We start from the raw sequence: 8939 nt of genomic DNA, 5'->3' as shown, positions 1-8939 counted from the left end.
GTTCCTTGCATTACATCTCATGTATTTCAGCATAATGGTGTTCTGAGACTTTATCACCTTAAAATCTTCATTCATCCTCATCAATATCTAGTTTCTAAAGTAAATTTGCTTTTCGTATTTGAAAAAATTCAATAAATTATTATATTAGAAATTTGATTAGGATCAGAATTCAGCTACTTTATTAAATGTGAATATGAAATTTGAATACAAATTTTTAGCATCAATATTATAGAATTAACTATTTTTATCATGTTTTCTCATTTTAAACGTATAAGGACACCTCCTCAAATTCACACGCACACCAGTTAACTAAACCATAAATCTTAGTGTCATCCTCAGGTGCCTGCTAAATCTGATAGCTCTTCAAGGGCTATCAATTTTACTTCCAAGCATGTCTCTCCACTCCCTTCTCTTCACTCCTCCCTCCCTTAGAGTACCACAGCAGACTCCTGCTGGTTTCTCACTGTCTGGTTCTGCTCCGTTCTAGTCTATTCTGTATACTGTTGCTGGAAAGATATATTTTTAAACACAAAGCTGATGATGTAATTGTCTGACTACAATTGTTCTAGTGGCTCCTGATGCCTTCAGAATGTAGACTCCATTTCATTTACTTTTATTGACAGATTCCACCTCATCCCCTACCATATCAAACTCTGTGCAGGTCTTCAGACATGTCATGTGCTCTCTTACTTCTGGGTCTTTGCATATACTGTTCCCTCTCACCCTGCTTACTCCTAGTGTACCCTCAGGTCTAACTTTTGACACCAGTTTAATTGAAAACTTCACGTTGATTGCCCAAAGAAGGAGTTAATTGCCCTGCCATGTGCTTCCCTAATACTGTTCTTAAACTTATCTCAGCATTTACATTGATGTATTGCAGTTAACTGTTGGTTTGTCCATCTCTGTCAGTAAACTGTAGGCTCCTTGAAAGTAGGGATTGTTTCTTATTTGTTTAATCATCAGTGCCTGGCATTAGTCTGGCAGAAGATAGGCACTTAATAAATATATCTTGGAGAAAAAAATGGAAGGATGGAAGTCCTGACTTATCAGCTTTGCCCTCATCTTTCTTGAGAAATGATAGGAATATCTATTTACTCTGATGTCAGCCTTTATTGAGCCTGCTGAGCGGTAAAGTGAACAATTCACAGCTCTCTGACTAACAGAGATGATGGAAGTAATTGCTTGTTCCCACTGCAGGAGCCCATAAATAAGATGAATGAATCATGGTTATGTTTCTGGTATGGATGCCACGAAAATGGTCTCAAGACTCCTGGCAACTCTCTCAAAATTAAGACAAATTTTAGTGTTGGCTGCTTGAAGTGTTTTCTGGCACATTTATTTCCAAGCAGCACATCTGGCAGAAAGATAATATCATAAAATTGAACCTGATTGTGTTGGACAAGTAAACTGTGCTTCTGGTAACTTAGGCACAAAAGCTGCATTTATACTCTCATTCACTGAGGTATGTCGTGGTGACTAACGAAGACATATCTGAGATGGGTGTGAGTCTAGGGCAGAGTTAGGGCCTAAATTTGGCTGCTGAATACATGTCCATTGACCTTTTCAGTATCTGGCAAACTCTATTTTGAAAACAGTTTTGATCTTTAAATTATGACTAGAAAAAATCTTAGCTGAGCACAGGTTCCCACCCACTGCCCCACTCCCAAGTAAGAGAACAATGGCCTCTGTCTTTAAAAAATTACAAACTATCCTTTGAATAGTTAGGCTCCACATGACAGGTAATTTTTTAATTGCTAGAGCCTTCACTTTGAAGTTGTTGTCTCAGTTAGGAATTGAGTTCTGTCGCGAATGTAAAAATCTATAAATAATTAGAGGCTTAAATAAATTGGGGCTTTATTTTTCTCATGTCATAAGTTCAGAGGTAGAAAATTCGGAGTTGGTAAAGCAGCTCCAGATTGCCATCATAACTATTGTTGGTTGCAATGTGTCCCCACAATAGATGTTGAAGTCCTAACCCCCAGTACCTGTGAATGTGACTTTATTTGGAAATAGGGTCTTTGCAGGTGTAGTCAACCTAAGAGGTGGTCATTAGGATGGGCCCTAATCTAATAGGACTGGTGTCCTTATAAGAAGAGGAAAATTTGGATAGAGACACACAGGAGGCAAGGGAGGACCCTTCCCTTGGGCTTTCGAAGGAGGCATGTCCTCCTGAACACCTTGATATCAGACTCCTACCCTCCCAAACAGTGAGAGAATACTTTTCTGTTGTTCTAAGCCGTGCGGTTTGTGGTTCTTTGTTATGGCAGCCTTACGACTAATATACTTTTCTGCTCAGCTGTGCTCATGGCCTTGCATTCACATCATGGCTGCTGCACCTCCAGTATCGTGTCCAAGTTCCAGGCAGGAAGAAGAGAAAAGCCAAGAAATGAAAGATAACTGCTAGGGGAGTCTACCATCTTTGAAAGAGCTTTACTGGAAGCCTCACTCAGCAACTTGTGCTCCCATATTTTAGCTGAACACAATGAACACATTAAATCAGAGGTCTCTTAGTAAGGAAGAAGGGAAATGGATATCGAGTGGACACTAATAGTGTTTAAAACAGTAATCCCTTGACTAAGAGGTTCATAAATAATTTTAGGATAGGGTAAAACTAAGCTATCCTAAATTAATAGAATCTCATGTGCTTCTCTCTAAAAATATTAGAAATAATAGAATCTAAAAGCTAAAAGTACACTTAAGGCTGTCCAATCAAACCCTCCCATTTTATCCATGAAGAGTGTCAGAGATGTAAGCGGCATAGCCAGAGTTTGAAGGTAGTAGCAGAGCCCTGATTGTCATATATGAACTTTTGCCATTATATTTGCTTCATTAACTAACACAGTGTGCAGTTCATCTGTAGAAGGTAAGATCCTGACAACTTTTTACCAAACTAAATGTGGATACTCCACAAGACACACAAAAAACACTGACCCAAACAGTAAACGTGGCAACTTTGCTTTTTATGTCTTATTTCCAAGCTTGAAGCAGAAAAAGAAAGTTTTAGTCCTAAAGATTCCACCTCATCCCCTACCATATCAAACTCTGTGCAGGTCTTCGGACATGTCATGTGCTCTCTTACTTCTGGGTCTTTGCATATACTGTTCCCTCTCACCCTGCTTACTCCTAGTGTACCCTCAGGTCTAACTTTTGACACCAGTTTAATTGAAAACTTCACCTTGATTGCCCAAAGAAGGAGTTAATTGCCCTGCCATGTGCTTCCCTAATACTGTTCTTAAACTTATCTCAGCATTTACATTGATGTCTTGCAATTAACTGTTGGTTTGTCCATCTCTGTCAGTAAACTGTAGGCTCCTTGAAAGTAGGGATTGTTTCTTATTTGTTTAATCGTCAGTGCCTGGCATTAGTCTGGCAGAAGATAGGCACTTAATAAATATATCTTGGAGAAAAAATGGAAGGATGGAAGTCCTGACTTATCAGCTTTGCCCTCATCTTTCTTGAGAAATGATAGGAATATCTATTTACTCTGATGTCAGCCTTTATTGAGCCTGCTGAGCGGTAAAGTGAACAATTCACAGCTCTCTGACTAACAGAGATGATGGAAGTAATTGCTTGTTCCCACTGCAGGAGCCCATAAATAAGATGAATGAATCATGGTTATGTTTCTGGTATGGATGCCACGAAAATGGTCTCAAGACTCCTGGCAACTCTCTCAAAATTAAGACAAATTTTAGTGTTGGCTGCTTGAAGTGTTTTCTGGCACATTTATTTCCAAGCAGCACATCTGGCAGAAAGATAATATCATAAAATTGAACCTGATTGTGTTGGACAAGTAAACTGTGCTTCTGGTAACTTAGGCACAAAAGCTGCATTTATACTCTCATTCACTGAGGTATGTCGTGGTGACTAACGAAGACATATCTGAGATGGGTGTGAGTCTAGGGCAGAGTTAGGGCCTAAATTTGGCTGCTGAATACATGTCCATTGACCTTTTCAGTATCTGGCAAACTCTATTTTGAAAACAGTTTTGATCTTTAAATTATGACTAGAAAAAATCTTAGCTGAGCACAGGTTCCCACCCACTGCCCCACTCCCAAGTAAGAGAACAATGGCCTCTGTCTTTAAAAAATTACAAACTATCCTTTGAATAGTTAGGCTCCACATGACAGGTAATTTTTTAATTGCTAGAGCCTTCACTTTGAAGTTGTTGTCTCAGTTAGGAATTGAGTTCTGTCGCGAATGTAAAAATCTATAAATAATTAGAGGCTTAAATAAATTGGGGCTTTATTTTTCTCATGTCATAAGTTCAGAGGTAGAAAATTCGGAGTTGGTAAAGCAGCTCCAGATTGCCATCATAACTATTGTTGGTTGCAATGTGTCCCCACAATAGATGTTGAAGTCCTAACCCCCAGTACCTGTGAATGTGACTTTATTTGGAAATAGGGTCTTTGCAGGTGTAGTCAACCTAAGAGGTGGTCATTAGGATGGGCCCTAATCTAATAGGACTGGTGTCCTTATAAGAAGAGGAAAATTTGGATAGAGACACACAGGAGGCAAGGGAGGACCCTTCCCTTGGGCTTTCGAAGGAGGCATGTCCTCCTGAACACCTTGATATCAGACTCCTACCCTCCCAAACAGTGAGAGAATACTTTTCTGTTGTTCTAAGCCGTGCGGTTTGTGGTTCTTTGTTATGGCAGCCTTACGACTAATATACTTTTCTGCTCAGCTGTGCTCATGGCCTTGCATTCACATCATGGCTGCTGCACCTCCAGTATCGTGTCCAAGTTCCAGGCAGGAAGAAGAGAAAAGCCAAGAAATGAAAGATAACTGCTAGGGGAGTCTACCATCTTTGAAAGAGCTTTACTGGAAGCCTCACTCAGCAACTCGTGCTCCCATATTTTAGCTGAACACAATGTTGATGTACATTAAATCAGAGGTCTCTTAGTAAGGAAGAAGGGAAATGGATATCGAGTGGACACTAATAGTGTTTAAAACAGTAATCCCTTGACTAAGAGGTTCATAAATAATTTTAGGATAGGGTAAAACTAAGCTATCCTAAATTAATAGAATCTCATGTGCTTCTCTCTAAAAATATTAGAAATAATAGAATCTAAAAGCTAAAAGTACACTTAAGGCTGTCCAATCAAACCCTCCCATTTTATCCATGAAGAGTGTCAGAGATGTAAGCGGCATAGCCAGAGTTTGAAGGTAGTAGCAGAGCCCTGATTGTCACATATGAACTTTTGCCATTATATTTGCTTCATTAACTAACACAGTGTGCAGTTCATCTGTAGAAGGTAAGATCCTGACAACTTTTTACCAAACTAAATGTGGATACTCCACAAGACACACAAAAAACAATGACCCAAACAGTAAACGTGGCAACTTTGCTTTTTATGTCTTATTTCCAAGCTTGAAGCAGAAAAAGAAAGTTTTAGTCCTAAAGCATAGGAGCAGCAACTTAGATGATGACTAATATTTGGGTAAAACAAAAATAAATAAATAAATGAAAAACCACAATAGCTTTCTGTGAATTAGTCTAATCAACTTTGTTTACTCTATGATTAGATTCCCTAGACAAAGAAATTTAAAATGTAAAAGTTCAGCTGATTTTAGAACTCCCGCAAAGTGTGAGGAAAGTAATTCACTCACACTTTTCCAAAAAAGCTATTTGTTAAAGTGTTGAAATTTGGAAGACTTTTTGGATTAATGTATGTCCTTGAAATTGATCCCTGAGTGTCAGGAGGTCAGAAGACTGTGATTCATGTATAAAAAGTGCACTTCCGAGTTAATGGAGCTATACTGAATGCCATGAAGTTTTATATTAAAAAAAATACGTTTATCATTCAGGTAAGATATGTTATATTCATCGCATTAATAAATATTACTCTCGTAATATACACAGGGGTCATATAATGAAGTCTAACCCGCTCATCAAGAGTACCAGGTTGTAAACTCGTCATTTAGGTTAGGAAAATAGGCCACCATTCTAAAAAAGACATTAATAGTAGTTTACAGTTCCTTGCAATACAAGCACCGTTTTTGAACTGATCCAGTGAAACTTGCATGGAAAAATTTGTTTCAGAATGATATGTGCTCTAATGCTCAGGGGTACTATTCTCTGAGTCATTCTAATTTTGGCTTACATTCTGCTGCATTAAGCATTGCCTCAGAATGAGGAGTCATGAGACAACCTGAGGCCAGCAGGAGATCAGAAAAGGGAGACTTAAGGAGAAAATCAGCAGCAGCTCGTCCTGAGACATAACTTCTATACAAGCTGTTCTTTGTCCGAGCGGTTTAAAATTTTTTATTGCACTTATCAATAGACAGTACATTTCAATGGTTTGATATCTGAAAAATACAAAAGAAGAGAAAGAGAAGAATCGCCCTTATTCCTGCTCCCAGCCACTCCTTTCTTAAGGCAAATCATGTTATCAATTTTTGATGTATTGTAATAGTGTATTATGTATTTGTGTATTTATTTACTCTTTGATATATAAAATTTCTAATGCACAGAAAAGTAAAAAGAATAGTAAAATAGATAATACTCATTTTTCTTTTCTCTGCTGGATTATGATATAGCAAATCCTAGACAACATATTTTATCTATAAATGTTTTATTGTGTATCTATCAAAAATAAGAACTCATTTAAAAAAACTAATTATAATACCAATGTCATATGCCACCAAATTAATAATAATTTCCTTATATTATAAAATGACTAATCATCAAACAAGTCAATGTTTACATTTCTCTGTCTTATGATTTTTTTAAGTTCGCTTTCATTGTTTCTTGCTTGTTTGTTTGTTTTGTTTTGTTTTTTTGTTTAGTAACTTATTTTTTGAAGAACCTTGATTTTTCATTCTGTGGAATTACTTATATTTTAGATTTAGCCGATTGCATCTTCCTACAGAATTTTAAAAATTTCAAATTTAAAACAATTGATTGCCTGACTTTTTCACTTCTGGATTTAACTATCCAATGTTTTTCATCGCGTCTAAGTAAAAAAAAAAAAAATTAATTGGTAACAATAGAAGATGAAGAGAACTTGCTGTTTGATACAAGCCAAAATTTTGGAGTTTATCATCTCTTCTCTCTTTCCTTCCTTCTTTGCTTTCTTGCTTTCTTTCTTCCTTTGATGTCCCATATAAATCTATCCCAAATCCCACTGGCCTTCCTTTTAAGATATATCCAGACTTCAAATACTTCTCCCCACCTCACTTCTACCACCCTGGCCCCAGTCTCTCGCCTGGACTATTGCAATAGCTTCCTAGTGCTTCTCTCTGCTTTTCTCTTTGCCCCCTTTACCTTTAGAACCAGAGTGATCCTAATGAAACCCCAGGCAGATCACATCGCTCCTCTGCTGAGAACCTCCCAATGGCTTCTTCCTTTACTCAGAGAAAAGCTGAAATCCTTACGATGGCCTACAAGTCCCTTTCTGACCTGCCCATTATATCTCTTTGACCTCACCTACCAATTACTCTCAACCTCTCTCATTCTCCAATTGCCTTGTGTTTTCCTTAAACACATCAGCCATACTCCTACCCCACTAGCTATTTCCTGTATCTGCAATACTCCTTCATCAGCTATCCACATGGCTTGCTCCCTCATGGCCTTCAGCTCCTTAATTATCACCTTTTAGGTGAAGCCTCACTGACTACTCTGTTTAAAATTGCAGCCCCAAGTCCAAACTCTGCATTCCCCATCTTTCTTGCCCTGTCTTGTTTTTCTTCATAGCATTTGGCATCTGCTATGTGACTTATGTATTTTATTTTATTTTCCTGTCTTCCTCCATTAGAGTGTAATCTCCATGAGAGATTTTTGTCTATTTTGTTTACCGCTTTATCCTCAACGCCCAGAACGAAGCCCAATAAACATTTGTCAAATAGGGAAATTTCAGACACTCAATGAAATCTTCCTACTTTCTTTTGCATAAGACATTTTTTTCTTTCCCAATTATGCTTGCCGGGAACATGTACAGAACAGAGCTTATAGTACTAGAAAGCTGGCTAACCCTTGTAATCAGTCTGCCTGTACTTGTTCTTACATAGAAGTAAAGTTGCTTTATTGCTTTATTTATTCGGTAAAGTGGATAGTTGCTTTGGAAATATGACCCTAAGCACCTTTTATAGGTTGTATCATTTCCCCAAAATTCAGATGTTGAAGTCCTCGCCCGCAGGGGCTCAGAATGTGACCTTATTTGTAAATAAGGTTGTTAAAAAGGTAATTAGTTAAGACAAGGTCATACTAGAATAGGGTGGGTCCCTAATCCTGTATGACTAGGTCCTTATAGAAAAGAAAAGAGAAATCTGGACACAGACACACATACAAGGAGACTGTCGTGTGAAGATGGAGATAGATATCTGCTAGCCAAGGAATGCCGAAGATTGCCAAAGAGGCCTGGAAAAGTCTCCCGCAGAAGGAACCAGCAAGGCCGACACTCTGATCTCAGGCTTCTAGCTTTCATGGCTGTGAGACAATACATTTCTGTTGTTGAAGCCACACATTTGTGGTACTTTGTAATGACCGCCCTAGGAAATGGCATCTTTGTTTTTGTTACATGTCGTTCACATAATTGGTGCAGATTAAGCAGGCAACCAATATGTGTTGAATGAGCACTGAGAAAGTGATGCCATGAGTCTGCTTCAAAGAGGGCAAGGAAGATGGGAAATAAAATCATTAGGTTATAATTCCCACCAGGGCAGCAACCATGTAATTTAGCCTAACTAAATATCAGGCAGAGCAGTAGCTCTGTGCCAAGCAAGTGATCTTAGATGGGAGAGCTTAGGTGGGCTGGTGCTCCCTGATACATTCATGAAACTTAACCAACTGTCCTGATTTCACACGACCAGAAGTCCCAGGGCCGAAGAATCCCACGGTTCTGCACTGTTACTTGATTTCACTTTATTAAAGTATATAGCACGTGATCTTTAAGATCTATTTCTAGGACTATTAGTAGGTACAAATTTATGTTATCTAT

The 8939-nt window shown here is 38.2% G+C and overlaps 1 pseudogene; it reads right to left on the bottom strand.

The window, feature by feature from the left end:
* The window catches only part of LOC105291588, a 23556-nt pseudogene extending 15986 nt beyond the window's left edge, over positions 1-7570 (bottom strand).
* Positions 7571-8939: the final 1369 nt, after the last annotated feature.

This window comes from Pteropus vampyrus, unplaced genomic scaffold, assembly GCF_000151845.1.
Source record: "Pteropus vampyrus isolate Shadow unplaced genomic scaffold, Pvam_2.0 Scaffold47, whole genome shotgun sequence".
Lineage (NCBI taxonomy): Eukaryota > Metazoa > Chordata > Mammalia > Chiroptera > Pteropodidae > Pteropus > Pteropus vampyrus.
This window is presented reverse-complemented; position numbering and strand designations above follow the sequence as displayed.